The sequence below is a fragment of the Pan paniscus genome, chromosome 8 (genome assembly GCF_029289425.2).
Source record: "Pan paniscus chromosome 8, NHGRI_mPanPan1-v2.0_pri, whole genome shotgun sequence".
In the NCBI taxonomy this organism is placed as follows: domain Eukaryota; kingdom Metazoa; phylum Chordata; class Mammalia; order Primates; family Hominidae; genus Pan; species Pan paniscus.
The window spans coordinates 99,950,390-99,967,167 of record NC_073257.2 but is presented as its reverse complement, the minus strand read 5'-3'; the positions used below and the strand labels follow the sequence as shown (position 1 = coordinate 99,967,167).

Genomic DNA, 16,778 nt, shown 5'->3' with positions numbered 1-16,778 from the left:
TGCTAAAACTACAAAATGGTACACGGTTTTAGCAATTCTGTACCTGTATTTAAGGTACAGTTTTGGAATAGCTGGAATTTTATTTCTATATAATTTTCTTAACAAAACAGTAAAAGGTAAGGTAAAGTAGTAGTACTTTGAAGAGCAGTGCTACTGCTTTTCATACTCTTCATTAAAACATTAAAAATTATTAAAGTTAAAAAATGTAAACTTACAATGATTTTATTACATCACATTTAATGTAATTTCAGCAAACAACTGTCATTCATGTTTAGCAAGATAAATACAGAATTGCTAAGCAGAAAGGAAATATCACATGGAAGATGAGTGGGAGGTGTACTTTTTTGAACCATGTGAATTTTTTAACCATATGCATTTATTATCTAGTCAAAATATGCAATAAGATTAAAAAAATTAAGTCAATGCGAGTCTACGAGTAGACCACATTGTCAACATTATTTGTTGGGGTTTAGTGGATGACATTTTTCTCTTTATCTCCATTTTTGGCATAAGTTTGTGTGCAATAATAAAAAGATTTCAAAGCTTTAGGTTTTTTCAAGTAGCAAGTGATTAGTAGTGTACCTATAATGTAGGTGATTATACATTCTGTTAATCCTTACCCAAAAAAGGATAGGCAACATAAAAAATATATAAATCTACTAGTTGTCAACATTGGGTGAATAATCTATGTACGAATACCAGTTGAAACAAAATTACTGACAATTCAAAGAAAAACATGGAAAAGTACATTTTAAAATTTAATCAATTAGTTTACCATCAATATTACAGTCTATTTTCTTAACTTTGCAATTCTTATCTACCTGCTGCCTTGTCAGCACCCAAAATTCAACATTTCTAGATTAACAAATATTAAAAAGTTGGGAGGCTCATATGTATCTGTTTCAGAGTCTCCAATGTGACCTCCTCATTCTAGTCCTATCTCTCTGAGCCATGATGCACACTCACTAAAATTGAATTAACACCTGCAATATAGGATTTCCAATGAGTGGAAAGTCCACACTAAAATTTTACTCATCTTTAAAAGCTTATACATATGAATAAAAGGCTGTAAAGCTCTTGCCGATTAAAAAATACTCTGTTTTCAAATTTTTCTTTTTTTTTTTTTTTTTTTTTTGAGATGGAGTCTCGCTCTGTCACCCAGTCTGGAGTGCAGTGGTGCGATCTCAGCTCACCGCAACCTTGCCTCCCGGGTTCAAGCAATTCTCCTGCCTCAGCCTCCCGAGTAGCTAGGACTGTAGGGATGGCCACTGCGCCTGGCTAACTTTTGTATTTTCAGTAGGGAAGGGTGAGTCAGCATGTTGGCCAGGCTGTCTTGAACTCCTGACCTCAAGTGATCCACTCCCCTTGGTCTCCCAAAGTTAAGGGATTACAGGCCTGAGCCACTGTGCCTGGCCTAAAATTTTTCATTTTTCATGTAAATTAAAGCTAATAAGGGCCAGTTTTATTCTCTAACCAAGAACTTTTAAGTTAAATTGATCTGTAACTACACACACACACCCCCGCCCAAGGGTATAGTTCTACTTTCTACTAGTAGTAACTCTCCTTTTCCACTTTAATTATGAGGAAAATTATTTACACAGCTGACCCTTGAACACAGGTTTGAAATGTGTGGGTCCACTTACATATATGGATTTTTTTTCAATAAAATTTTTCAGAGATTTCAACAATTTGAAAAAACCTGCAGATGAAACACATAGACTAGAAATATCAAAAAGTTAAGAAAAAGTTAGGTTTATGTCATGACTACATAAAATATATGTAGATTAGTCTGTTTTATCATTTACTGCCATAAAATATACACAAACCTATTATAAAAAGTTAAAATTCATCAAAATATATGCACACAAACCTTAAGACCAGACATAATACCACTTGTAGTCAAGATAAATGTAAACAAATGCAAAGATGCAGCATTAAATCATAGCTACCTAATATTAACTGTAGTACATACTATACTACTGTTAAAATCTCATAGCTAACTTCTGTTGCTACTGCAGTGAACTCCAGGGTTGCAAGAATCTGTTTAAAACACTGCGTGACACTAATCATCTCTGTATGATCAGCTCATCTCTCCAGTAAATTGTGTATTGCAATCAAAAGCTATCTCTCTTACGGCTCTTGTGTGTTTTTCTTTTCTTTTCTTTTTCTTTTCTTTTTTTTTTTGAGAGAGTCTCGCTCTATCATGCAGGCTGGAGTGCAGTGGCACGATCTCGGCTCACTGCAACCTACGCCTTCTGGGAAAAAGCGATTCTCCTGCCTCAGCCTCCCGATTAGCTGGGATTACAGGCATGTGCCACCATGCCTGGCTAATTTTTTTATTTTTAATAGAGACAGGGTTTCACTGTGTTAGCCAGGATGGTCTCAATCTCCTGACCTCATGATCCGCCCGCCTCAGCCTCCCAAAGTGCTGGGATTACAGGCGTGAGCCACCGTGCCCGGCTCCCTTGTGTAGTTTTCATTGTGCCTAGTGCAATGCCGTAAACCTTAACACCATGAGACCCATATGAAGTGCCAATAGTGATGATGGAAGTGCTTTCGAAGAGAGAAGTCATAGACATTATAAGAATAAAGTGACTTGCTTGATATGTACAGTAGATAGGTACAGCTGTAGCTGCTGGCCATTTCAGACAGATGCTCCATCTTGTAAACAGCAACATAAATGTATGGTACCAATAAATACAGTACAGTATTGTAAATGTGTTTTCTCTTCCTTATGATTTTCTTGATACATGTTCTTTTCTCTAGTTTACTTTATTGTTAAGAATATACTATATAATACACATACAAAATATGTGTTATTGCCTGTTTATGTTGTGGGTAGGGCTTCTGGTCAACAGTGGGCTACATTATCGAACGGTCAACTGTATCCTTAACTTTTTTTCCTCAAATACAACTTTCAACAATTCTAGCTTCAGCTAAAAAACTTTAGCTGAACTAAAGAACTTCAGCCATTACTCTTTCAGCTTATGTTCACAGACCAGGAGGTAGACCTCAGAAGTATATTTAGTGTTCCTCCTAATATTCCTTCCAGCCCCCTTTCCTACAGCTTTGCCTATTTCAAACCCCTATCACTCAATAACTCTTCTGGTATACACTTTTTAAACTCTTGACCACAACGACTTTAGCACTTTGTTCTCCCAACCTCTCTCTTTATCCTGACCAACACATCACCTTCGATGATTCAGCTCCTGCTTTACTGGGAACCCTGAGGTCATCCAATAAGAACACTCAAAATTCCCTTCTCCCATCTTAAAATTTCCTTATACTTGACGTCTCTTCCTGTTCAACAAGTTTCTATTTTGGACAAGTGCTTTATTAATTATCTCCTATGTGGCATGTGCCTTTATTCTCTCCACTTGTCTCTAAATAATATGCTCAAGTAATCTTCATTCTTTATCCAAGGCTGGCAAACAACTGAAAGACCAAAAACCCACACTCTCCCTAGATTCTGTATCTCTCTCAAACTATCAGCCTCCCTCTCTATAAACAGCAAATCTTGAGACGCTCTTACTCCTTAATTCAGAGAAATTGATTATGAGGCTGATTTCTTTTTGAAGGGGAGGGGGGTGCCATGGTCTCACTCTGTCACCCAGGCTGGAGTGCAGTAGTGCAGTCTTGGCTCACTGCAACCTTTGCCTCCCAGGTTCAACCCCCTCAGCCTCCCGAGTAGCTAGGAGTACAGGCGCCTAACACCAAGCCCTGCTTGCTTGCTTGTTTATTTATTCATTTATTTATTTATTAAGTAGGAACGAGGGTTTTGCCATGTTGCCTAGGCTGATCTCAACTCCTGGACTCAAGAAATCTGCCTTGGCCTCCCAAAGTGTTACGATTACAGGGATGAGCCACCATGCCCAGCCGAGGCTGATTTCTTAATGGTCATTAATGCTTTGTCAACAACTAATTTCCTGCTGTTTTCACAATCCCATCCTGGCTGCTGACTGATCTTTTTTTTATTTTTATTTTTTAAACATTTCACTGAAAACTTTTTATTGCCCTTTTGGGTAGAAATGAGAATTTGTTTGCCAGGAAGGATGATCCCATCATACTTCTGCTGGAACCAGCGCATGGCCTCCTCTTTGCTGATTCTATTTGGCACCAATGAAGCCTGTCCCGCACTTCTTACCTGCAATGATGAAACCTGGCTTTTCCACACCACATAGAAGTCCAGGCTGTAGACATCAATGCTTGGGTCATATCTGATACCCAGATCAATGTGTTCCTGGGTCCCAAAACCAAAGTTTCCAGTATCTGAGAAGTTATTTTTTCTTAACTCACACTCCTGCACCTTTAGATCATTCTCCAGGATTTCGTCTGCCTTGGCCCCTCGAACTGTGCAGCAGACAACAGTCTTTTCATTTCTTCTGTTGCCAAACGGGCTAACAGTATATCTAGCTTTGGAAAACACCTGGTTCTGACCTGTAAGCTGTTCCAACACCTTAGTTACTCAGGTCAGTCTGTCTCCACTTTCTCCTAAACAGATGTTGAAGCGGAGCCTGCAGATGCAAAATTCCTGCATGGGGTTATCCTTTTCACCTTCATCCTGCACCACGATGGAGAACAGGAAGAGCCTGGCTGATCTTTCTGCAATCATTCTGAAACTTCCCTGCTTCTGTCATAGGACTTACTCTCTTAAGGTTTCTTTCAACCCTTATTGATTGTCTCTTCTCTTGTCCCTAAATACAGGCCTATCTCAAAAGAGTTTCCCCTCTGTCAAACCAATCTATTCCAGTGCTTTACCAATTTTACACAATAACTCCAAAACTTATCTCCTTTAACATGACTTTATTCCCAACTGCCAGTGCAGAATTCCAACATCTGGCTGGAATTTCTACCTGGTAATCTCAGAAATACTGAAAACACACATTTCCAAAAACCGAAGCTTTTTAACGTGGAAAACCTCCTTTATTTCCATCAATGATATTCAATATTTTCTCCAGCACTCGATGGCCTTCTAATAACTAACACCATCATCACTTATTGAGTCCACACTATATTCTTTGTATTGTTCTAAATGTCTTTAGAAATACATAATTTAATACTCATAAAACCATGTAAGGTAGGTACTATTGGTAAACCATTTTATAGATGAGGTGAAGTAATGGAACTAGATATAATCATCAGTAATGGAACTAGATATAATCCCAGCACTCAAACTCCACAGCTTCTAGTCAACTACTATATGATCCTCCCATCTTCTTTCTGCTTGAGGAACGAAACACAGCTGAGAGACAGCAGTAATATAATAGGGTTACAGAAAAGAGAAGTGAGGGAACTCCAGCACTATGGCAAAGGCCCAGGCAGCAGAGTGGAGCTAAGAGACACAGTCAGCATATTAACTACCTGGCACATACATACATGCATACACACTAATGGTACACAATAAAATGACAGACAAATCACAGATTAAGTTCATTTAGTATACTCATCTTTGATTCCTACGCATCTATTCAGTTGCCAAAATCCAGATCTTGATTCTGAAATACTACTCAAAATGTCAGTTTCAGTTTTCTGTGGCCTATTTCAGTTTCTTCCTGCAATTTTGCCATAGCCAACTGATTTATCACCCTTTATCCATTCTGTAATCTATCCTTTATACCACTCTCAGATTAATTTTTTAAAAGTTAAGATTAATCCAATTACCAATTAATTCAAAATGTTAAATGGTAATCTACCCAAATAAGAGCAATATATCACACACTGTAATTCAATCACAGCATAAAAATACAGCTCCAACCTCTTTTTCCACTCTTACCTCTCACAATTCCCTTGAATGTACTCTTACTTTGGCCAAATAGAAGTATTTAATTTTCCCTAAATTGTACCTTCTGGTTTTCTCTCTTTTTAAATATATGCTACCTTTATCAGATTAAGGTATAAGGGCTACATAAGCAGCCACCTGTGAAGTCTCACATATTTTTCTAACACCTGGTCCAATTTAGATAACATAATTACTTGATACTTCAAGGTTTGATAAGCAGCCACCTGAAATGCAATTTAAACCAGGTATTTCTTGAGGGCTCCTAGACATTTTCATTATTGCAGGGTCTATTCAGATTTTGTCTCTCCTCAAAGCATTTACAATGACATATTCACTGAAAATTGCCCACTTCTCACTGAAATTTCCAAAATGATTAGCACAGACCTGAATATAATTTTTAACATCACCTCCACACTTTAGTTTTATCTCCTTTCTCATACTTAATGTCTCACTTTTAGTTTCCCTCTTTTCTTTTATCCTTGACTGGCTTTTAAAAATATGTATTGATTTTATTGGCATTTTCATGCAATCAGTATTTAGATTAGTTCAAATGGTTTACTGTTTCCTAATTCATTAACATTTTTGCCTTTATAAATCTCTAGTTATTAATCTTTATTTCTAAATGTACATTTCCTCATTGAATCAAAAATTATTTAAAACATGATTTTATATTTCCATATAAATTTAAACATTTTTAAAAATCTCCAGTTCTAATGAATTGTAATCAAGGAATGGGACTTACATATTTTTATTTTTGAGTGAGATTTTGTTTTGCAGTTGATCTAATTAGTAAGACTGGTAATTGTTTTGTCAATGACAGAAAAAAAGAAATACATTTCATTATTTTATTATTAAAGCCACCTATATATATATATACACAGTTATGTGTTGCTTAAGAGAAACTGTATCTGGATGATTTCATCACTGTGTCACAAAATATACTTACACAAGCCTAAATGGTATAGTTCACTACACACCCAGGCTATATGATACAGCTCCTATGCTACAAACTTGTACAGTAAGTTACTGTATTCAATATCATAGGCAACTGTAACACAATGTTATTTGTGTATCTAAAAGACAGAAAAGGTTCAGTAAAAATGGTATAAAGGATATAAAAATAGTACACCTGTATAGGGCACTTACCACGAATGGAGCTTGCAGGATTGGAAGCTGCTCTGGGTGAGTCAGTGGGTGAGTGGTGAGTTAATGTGAAGGCCTAGGATATTACTGTAAACTACTGTAGATTTTATAAACATGCTACTCTAAATCTGTTTAAAAATTTTTTCTTTCTTCAGTAAATTAACCTTAGCATTTTATAACTTTTTCACTTTATAAATATAAAAAAATTTAACTCTGACTCTTTTGTAACATTTAACTTAAAACAAAAACATATTACACAGCTACACAAAAACATTTTTTCTTTGTATCCTTATTCTGTAAGATTTTTTCTATTTTTAAATTTTTTTTTTTTTTTACTTTTTAAACTCTTGTTAAAAACTAATAAATACACACATACTTTAGCCTTGGCCTCTACAAGGTCAGGATCACCAATATCACTGTCTTCCACCTATACATCTTGTCCCACTGGAAGGTCTTAAGGGGCAATAACACCCATGGAGCTGCCATCTCCTATGACAATAATGCCTTTATCTGGAATACCTCCTGTAGGATCTGCCTAAAGATTATTTTATAGTTAACATTTTTTAATAAGCAGAAGCACATGCTAAAATAACAGTACTGTAAACACGTAAACTAGTAACATATTTGTTTATCATTATAAAGTATTATGTGCTGAACATAACTGTGCTATGCTTTTATACAACTGACAGTACAGTAAGTTTGCTTACACCAGCATTACCACAAACTTGTGAGTGATACATTGCATTGCAACGGCTTCAACATCACTAGGTGATAGAAGCTTTTTAGCTCCATTATAATTTTATAGGACCATTGTCGTATACCAGGTCAGGTGTTGACTCAAACATCATTATGTGGTACATGACTGTACCTTCTTACTTCGTGCCTTTTGAAGTACATTAAGGATTCCTATCATTGCTTTTCTACCAATTAGTCTTCATTTCTTTCAGCTTTTACTTAATACATTTTGATGTTTAGCACATTCGTTCATAACTGTTAAGTCTTTACCTGGAGTGTACCCTGTGTTGATGTAAAATGACATTTTTGATCCAGTTTAATGCTTTTTGCTTTAAATGCTACCCTGATACTGAGATTCTGTCATCTGCTTTTGAAATTGAAATTTGCCTGATGTATCTCTAATCCACCATTTATTTTTAACCTTAGTTGTTTTATGTAAATCTCTTGTGATTAATCTCTTAAAAAACAGACTTCAAAGTACAGATTATATACATCTTTCAGACCTAAAATACTGCCATACTACTACCAGAACAGAATACTACTTTAATATCATAGCACAAGATATGTAATGTTTTGTTCATATTCTATGCATCAATATTTATCAATACTCCGATCATCTCCTAAGAAGATGAATCACGAATTCACAATCTACACTCCTCAGTTAAAAAATTTTCTATTTCAATAAACTTTCCACTGGCACTGCTAAACTTAGAAATAATGTAGATTTTTCAACATAATAGTGTTTGCTTGAAGCTCGGAAATCTATGTTTCAGGATGATCACAATAAGATTACTACAGGAAAGCAATTCAACAAAGGAAGAAATACGATGATTATTACAATGACAACATATAGCAGTAGTTATTGTATATTAAGGTACTTGCCAACATTTTATATATCTTTAACACTACCACAACTTTACAAGATAGATATTATTGTCTCTATTTTTAGGATCAGAAAACAGTCCGACTGCGCATAATTATCTCATTCAAAACCAGGATCTGGACCTCAATGTGAATATAAGGGTAAAACTTGTACTCAGCTGTCCTGGGTTTTACTAATAGCATGTACACAAACTACGTGATTTGAATGAAGTCACAACTTCATTGAGTTCTTATTTTTCCTGTCTACGAAGAATCTCTAAAGTTTAGGGTGTTACACAGTATTTCACTTCTACGAAACTAATTATTGAGAACAAATGAGAAGCAGACAACTGATATTTTTTTCTCTTTCCAACATTCTTTCCCCTCCTTGATTTTTCTTTGGAAAACTATTATTATCCCTGTGTGGCAGGCTCTACACTTCAGCTTTAGATACATGCCCCAGAGAATTCCATTCCCTGGACAGAATATTTGGTTCAGGAATAGGCACGTGCCTCAATCCAGGGAAATCAGAACTCACCCTACAAATTTTTGCTCAAATTGTAGCTCTCTTCTCATCATAGTTGCTAAAGTAGGTAGAATGCAAACCTGAAGCTATTAGGAACTATATCTTGCCACTACTTGTGAGAGCCTGTTTGAAAATAACATATATACAGAAGAGAGAAAAGAGGAGGAGGGTAAGGGAGGGAGAGAGAATAAGAGAGATACTCTTGAGATCTGTTGAGCACCTAGATCCAGGTCAGAGCTTTTAGGTTATGTAAGTCAAAAAATGTCTCCTTTTATTTAAGCTACTTTGAGTTGGGTTTTTCTTATTTAAAACTGAAAAAGTCCTCATATGTCATAAAGGAGTTGCTTTTTATTTTTCTAAGTTTCTATTTCTACTTTAGGATTCAAAATAATCAAGAAAAATAATTTGGACTGCAGAACATAGTTTCGTAGAAAAAAATACCAGGTTTGAGGTTAGAAGATGGGGTTTTTATTATTACACAAAGAGATTATATGACTTAGGACAGGTTGATCTTTGCAGATCTGTTCGTTTTGTTAAACAAGGTCTCGATCTGTTGCCTATCTGAAGTGTAGAGCCTGCCACACAGGGAGGCTCTAGGCTAGAGTGCTGTGGTGTGATCATGGCTCACTGCAGCCTCAACCTCCCAGGCTCTGGCAATCCTCCCACCTCAGCCTCCCAAGTAGCTGGAACTACAGGCACGTGACACCATGCCCGGCTATTTTTTAAGTATTTTTTTGTAGAGACAGCCTCTCACTATGTTGCCCAAGCTGGTCTTGAACTCCTGGGCTCAAGCAATCTTCCCGCTTGAATCTCTCAAAGTGCTGGGAATATAGGTATGAGCCACCGTGCCCAACCCTGCAAATCTGTTTTATCATCTATGTTAGAATGGGTTTGAATTAAATAATTGCTAAGATCCTTCAAGGTATGAAAGTTCTACAATTTTACTGTATTATATAACAGCCTTAAATAATGTGTATCATAGTAACATGGTTTGGCCCAGGAAAATTCAAATGTTAAGAAAAATAAGAACGCCACATTGAAAGATTTTTAAAAAGACAGTAATTATAGTTTGTTTTAAATAAAGAGGAAGTAAGAAAATTTCATTAGGTTATAACATGTAGAAATTTAGTAAACAGGCTAGAAAAAATAACCTGATTTAAGATTAGGTCATGAAAATTCATTCCCCAGAGAAACCAAACATTTTCCTTGAGATCATTTAAAGTTACAACTATTATTTCTAGAAGATTTGTCTTTATTAAGAATAAGCTCAATGAACTCATGTACACAAGAGTTCCTAATATAGAGAAACTTTAATAATTTATTTAAAAACAAAAAGAAAATTAAAAGCAGCTCAAACTTTTTCCCTAAAAGTTTAACCAAAGAAAAAATAAGAGGCCAGGCACAGTGACTCATGCCTGTAATCTCAGCACTTTGGGAGGCCGAGGTGGGCGGATCACTTGAGGTCAAGAGTTCAAGACCAGCCTGGCCAACATGGCGAAACCCCATCTCTACTAAAAATACAAAAATTAGCCAGGCGTGGGGGCAGGCGCCTGCAATCCCAGCTACTCGGGAGGCTGAGGCAGGAGAATCGCTTGAACTCGGGAGGTAGAGGTTGCAGTGAGCTGAGATGTTGCCACTGCACTCCAGCCTGGGTGATCGAGTGAGACTCTGTCTCAAACAAAAAAACAAAACAAACAAGCAAAAAAAAAAAACAAAAAAAAAAAGGGAAATAAATATGAATGTTTACTTTATGTGCCATCATTCTGGAACACAGCTAGGGGTATGCATGGGACAGGGAGAAGGCAAGGGAGAGGGAAACAGCAGTAGTGATTCTAAGTAACTTTGTCATGTAAAAGGAGTTTACCTCTTTAAACTCAAATTTTGGAAGTCCTTTCAAAAATACATACTTACTAGCATTCTCAGGATGTTTTAACTCTTTCTTCATAGTTTAAACATGTGAGTTATCTAATATTGAAACTTAAGTGCAGATGCAGATAGTGTGGAGCACAGGACTAGATGAGAACCAACCCTAGAAGTTGCCCTGCGGCATGCTTTCTTGGAAGAAAAAAATCACCAACAGCTTACTTTTGAATAATCTTCACATGTTCATAAAGCAAAAGTGTCAAATATACAAATGAATGACTCCTAAGGAAGTGTAACACAATTATCTTCTTGTAAATTAGTGAATAAGACAGAAGGAGGCTTCCTTCCCTTAAGCGGTTACCTCACTCTCAGAACATTTTTCTTTATAATAACTATCAGTTGTCTGACTTCTCTGCAACACTGAAAACCCAAAGTATTATTTGGGCATTACTAACCTAATGCTTTATTTTATGGTCAACTTGTACCCACCACTCTGCCATCTAATTTGCACCATGTCTGCTGAGGATATGTCAAGACTCTGAGCCAGATTATTTTGAAGAGACCTCTGCAAAGTCTACAAATTCTTTACCAAAATATGACTGCCTCATCTCCCTTCAAAAAAGAAAGGGGGAAAAAAGATTCTTCTTCTATATAAATGTCACTAGAACATAATTTTCTCCAGCTTCTTAATGTTTGTCTATAATTAAAATTAAGGATATAAGCAAAATAACATTAAAGATAATTCTAATAAAGTTAACCCCATACAAACTGAAAAGTAGATAAAATGCATGTATCTCCTATAATGGTGATTCACAATTACAAAAATGCAAATCCACAGGCTCAATCTACAAGGAAATACTGACAAGAAGAGAATAAACCTATTATGAGATATTCCAAGAATAAAACTACTTTCGATAATCAACTACATTTATTATAAGATAGTTACTCCTCAGGAAGAATTCCACAGTTGTATAACAACAGCTTTACCATACTTAGCTAAGTTTTCTTATGATGAAATTAGTTATTCATAAAAGATTAAAAATTATTTCACCAGTATTCTAACCAACAGGCAAACAAGTGGTATCTTTGAAAGTTTTAAAACAATTACATTTCAAGTATTTTACAGAAGCCTGCAGTATTATATTTCCAAGACCAACAACCTCAATCTGTCCAAATTCCCTTTAAGTCAGGAGTCATTAAATGTTTTAGCATTTGTAAGGAAGCATTTGTAAGGAAAGGTATAAGCTGAGGAGCCTTTCAAAATAAGACCAATTTTATCAGCATTTCATAACCTTGCAGGAAAGCCTGAGCCTATACAGAGATTAATTATTTTGAACAGTCTCAAAATTCTTTTGCAGTTCCAGGATTTGTGGACTTGATAGTATAGAAAGAAATTTAACAGTGTATCAGAGGACTCAAATTTTCCTCTGAATGCTAATATTAACTGGATAATATTGATCACAACACTTCCCCTTCCTGTGCCTGTTTGATCATCTATAAGAAACATTCCTGGAAGAAAAAAAAAAAAAACCTACCACTGACTTTAATCCGTATCTAGTTTTCTAATGCTGTTTCAACCTAAACACAAATGCTACTGTTCAGTAAAATATGGTTAACCAACAGCATCTGCTCCATTTTTTTTGCCTTTTTAAATAAACACAGGGATAAAGAAGGTAAGAACACGAGGATACTCCTTTAGATCCTGTGAATAATTCATCCGAAATATGGTCTAAGTATATTAATTAAGCATGAGCCAAGTATAGTAGATTTCAGTTATTTATTTTGACTCCAAGACACAAAAAGCAATCAATTTCAGTGAAATTACTTAACTCTGAGTCTTAATATTATGTAACAGCTAAATATAACAATTTTAATATCTACATTCTTAACACTGTATGTACAGATCTCCATTTTCTATTAACTATTAGCCCATCAATCTCTTTTCACTTGGGGGATATTCCAACCTATGCAAGGATGGAGAATATACAGCTACTAGAGCAGTTCTACTGATGAAGTAAATACTATTATATTTTACCACATGATACTATAAACTTTGCATTTTATTTTCATAACACTATTCTTGCTATCTTTCATTCTGGCCCTATTTCACAACACCCTACAGGACTTACGATTTCATCAAATAGTCTCCCCTCACCTCTGAAGAGAAACAGAATTGACAGTATTACCAGACTGTAATGACTAGAATATCTTCCCATTGGCAAATTTAAAATATGTCCTTACTTTTTGATTATGGAGCCTTCTCTTGGATTTAATTTGGACTGGAAACAGAAAATAAAATACAATAAAGTTTAAATACCCTTGGGTTTTACTTTTATCCCTGAACATGATGACATGGACTATCCCAAGTCCTTCTTAAAAATGGCAAGTTCTCATCATCAGCAGAGCACAGCCAACTATTCTGAAGAAGCAGATACATCAGACAGGGTATGTATGCATATGTGTGTGGGTGAGAGTGTATAAGAAGGAGGAAAGAGGGAGAAAAAGAGACCACATGTGAGAGCACAGTTAAGTTGGAAAAGCCTAGACCATTACAAAAACTATTTGTTCCAATTAAAAATCATTGATTAAATCATCCTACTAGGATATTGATTGTAATGCTAAACAAACAAAAAGTCACACAGTTGAACAGTGAAGGCAAGTATCTTAGAAAGAGTCAAATATACTTGTAGCATGAAGAAGAATAAGACTGTTGCAATACCTCTATCAAATACTTTTCTCCATTCCAAAAAAAAACCCTGACATTAAAAAAATAATAATAAAGTAGGTCACAAAAAGATTGGAAGTACCACCTTTCTTCAGATATGATTTCTCAGTATAGCCGGCTACAAGTTTTCATCAAATGCAAGCATGGTGACACAATCAAGGAAACATTCCCATTTTGGAATCTTTTTGGAAGCTTCAGAAAACATTAACACTTTCAAAATGGTAAAGTTTCTTTACCAAAAAACTTCTCCTGAAGAAACCTCAGTATTCTGTAGGCAGACAGTACACCTTACTGCCAGACAACACATCTGATATTGGAGCACTGGTAAAGACAGAAGCTCTCCATGTCATGGTCACCCACTGCTCTCTTCATCAGTATGCGCTAGGGTGCAAGACTGTCATCAATCCTGAAAGAAATCTTATCTCTTGTTGTGAAAGTATTCTACTGTTTCAAGTGCCAACCCTTGAATAATTCCCTGTGTAAGATGATTTGTCATGAAAAATCTACTATTGTGAAAGTTGCCAGATTCATGAAAGCCAAGACTTTCAATCAAGAGCTTCTCGAGAGATTTTGTCAAGAAATGGGAGCACTGTGAAGTTCTTTGCTATATATAAGTTCCCTGCTTTCAGAAGACAAATTCTACAGCCTGATACTGCTGTTTACAGGATAACATACACTCTTTTTAAAGAGTTTAACTCTTCAACCTTGAAAGTAAAATGTGGAGTCATAATCTTTTCTTTCCTAACACAGCATTAATGATACAGATCTTGCCAAAAATGATCTCAGTAACTTGAAGGCAAAGAAAATGATGCAACATGAATTTATCTGAAGAGTCTTGGAGAATTCTTATTTCTTGACACGTCTACTTTCATCAGGCAATAGAATCTACAGATTCCATTTACTCTTCTTTCTTTTGTAAAATAGCATTTTCAGCACTTTTTACCAAAGTCAACACTGATTGGATATCAAAGATTATATAAAAGTTGCAAAGTCAAAGTCAAAGAGCATAGTTTCAACTTGTTATTTTAAAAGTTAAATAGCAGTCTTTTCATTAAAATTTAGTATTGAACAGAACTAAAGCTTAATTTTGGTTAATTTGTACCACTTAGATTTATTCATTGCTCTCATGTAGTAGCCACTGGATTTTGCATAAAAAAGTGACATAGTTTTCATGAAGGTTCTTTTACATTCTGTCTAAAAGAATATATTTCAATGTAATAAAAACTGCAAAATTTTATGTACACTATGCACATTTTTTGAGGGGAGAACATTTATACCTTCCATCAGACTTTAAAAGGAATGTAACACAATTTAAGAGCCCCTGGCTTAAATCTAATGTTCTGCGCCTCCACATTACAAAATTTTTCTATTTTATTACAAAAATTTTTTTACCTTTTTTTCCACTACCAAAATATCTGCTGCTCATCAACTCTGTTTTAAATTTCTACAATCGCTTTTGCTACTGCATTTTTTTTTTTTGAGATGGAGTCTCCCTCTATCACCAGGCTGGAGTGCAGTGGCACAGTCTCGGCTCACTGCAACCTCCACCTCCCGGGTTCAAGCGATTCTCCTGCCTCAGCATCCTGAGTAGCTGGGATTACAGGCGTGCGCCACCACACCCAGCTAATTTTTGTATTTTTAGTAGAGATGAGGTTTCACCATGTTGGTTGGCCAGGATGGTCTCGATCTCTTGACCTTGTGATCCGCCCGCCTCGGCCTCCCAAAGTACTGGGATTACAGGCGTGAGCCGCTGTGCCCAGCCTGTATTTTTAATCAGTAAAAGCAATTGTTTCCCTGCAGATGATAATGGGATAAATCAAAGTAAAAATCTTTAGATCCTCAGCTCTATAATTCATGCCAGTGCTATCATTCCAAGGTGCAAACAATATGCAGAAATGTAAGGCAATCTACCATAATCTTCAACATTCACCAAAATTTTGCACTAATGTAAGATTCAATTTTGTAAACTATCAACAATAAACAGTATTTCGGCATCCTTATATATAATGCAAAAAAAGTCACAAAGGATAGGAAACAAGATATAAGAGGGGGTAAAGGAACAAGGAATCTATGCAATTACACAGCTTTAAATGATTAATACGATCATTCTATTTCTGTTTTACAGCTGAATTAAGAAGAAATTAGATTAACATGAAGGAGAACTCTCTAAATGAGTTTTTCTATCTATCTGGAGGGGCTTAGGCTTTGTCCTGCTTAGAGATGGAAAAATGTACAAAATCACTTTGCATTAAATTTTAACATGTTTTGCCATACTTACCACCCAAAGAAATATATCAACAGCAAAATTAAATCACTGTAAAAGTTCTCCCAAGAGTTTTCTTTTTTCTTTCAGATATACTATAAGAATTAAATTTGTCACTGATTTTTCAATATAGTCCTTAGTTTTCTGATCAAAGAATCGAGAATCTTCTATTAATCTAACTACATTTATGAATATTCTTATAAAAGAATAATTTTTATGGATTATAAAAGTTCACACTTTACTAGGTAATGGTATTTTATCCAAAGGCATTCTATGCTCAAACAAGCTTCAGAAATATAAAGCTTATTTTTGATTAATATGCTTTTTAAAAATGTTATTTTAGAAGAATTTTGTGAGACCAAATCTGCAATACAGTTAATGGGTAACATGTGCTAGTATGATATGAAAATGGTAGCGTGAACAGAAAAATGAAATCAATCAGTCATTTCTCATATAGAAATTGAGGCAGCAACTGATTTAAAAATTTAGAAGAAATAAGGATTAGCAACTATCTTTAAAACCTGTTTTCCAGGGACTGAGGGTGGGGAGGGAGGAATACAAGATGAACAAGATCTGAAGCTCTACTGGACAGCATAGTGACTATAGTTAATAATAACATTGTATAATTGAAAATTGTAGCTTATAGATCTTAAATGCTTTCACCCTGGGGGGAGAATAATAATTATGTGAGGTGATGAATATGTTAAGTAGTTTGACTGTAGTAATCATTTCACAATGTATATACACATACATCAAAACATCATATTATACATTGTATTTATATATAATTTTTACTTGTCAATTACACCTCAATAAAACTGAAGGAAAAAAAGAAACCCAAAATCTGTTTTCCAATAAATTCTCAGATCCAGGAAGAGGAAAG

The 16,778-nt window shown here is 35.3% G+C and overlaps 1 protein-coding gene and 1 pseudogene across 3 annotated transcripts in view; both read right to left on the bottom strand.

The window, feature by feature from the left end:
• PTEN (phosphatase and tensin homolog) overlaps positions 1 to 16,778 on the bottom strand; it is a 107,805-nt gene that overhangs the window by 21,473 nt on the left and 69,554 nt on the right.
• On the bottom strand, positions 1,100 to 16,646 carry LOC129393229 (large ribosomal subunit protein uL5-like; annotated as a pseudogene).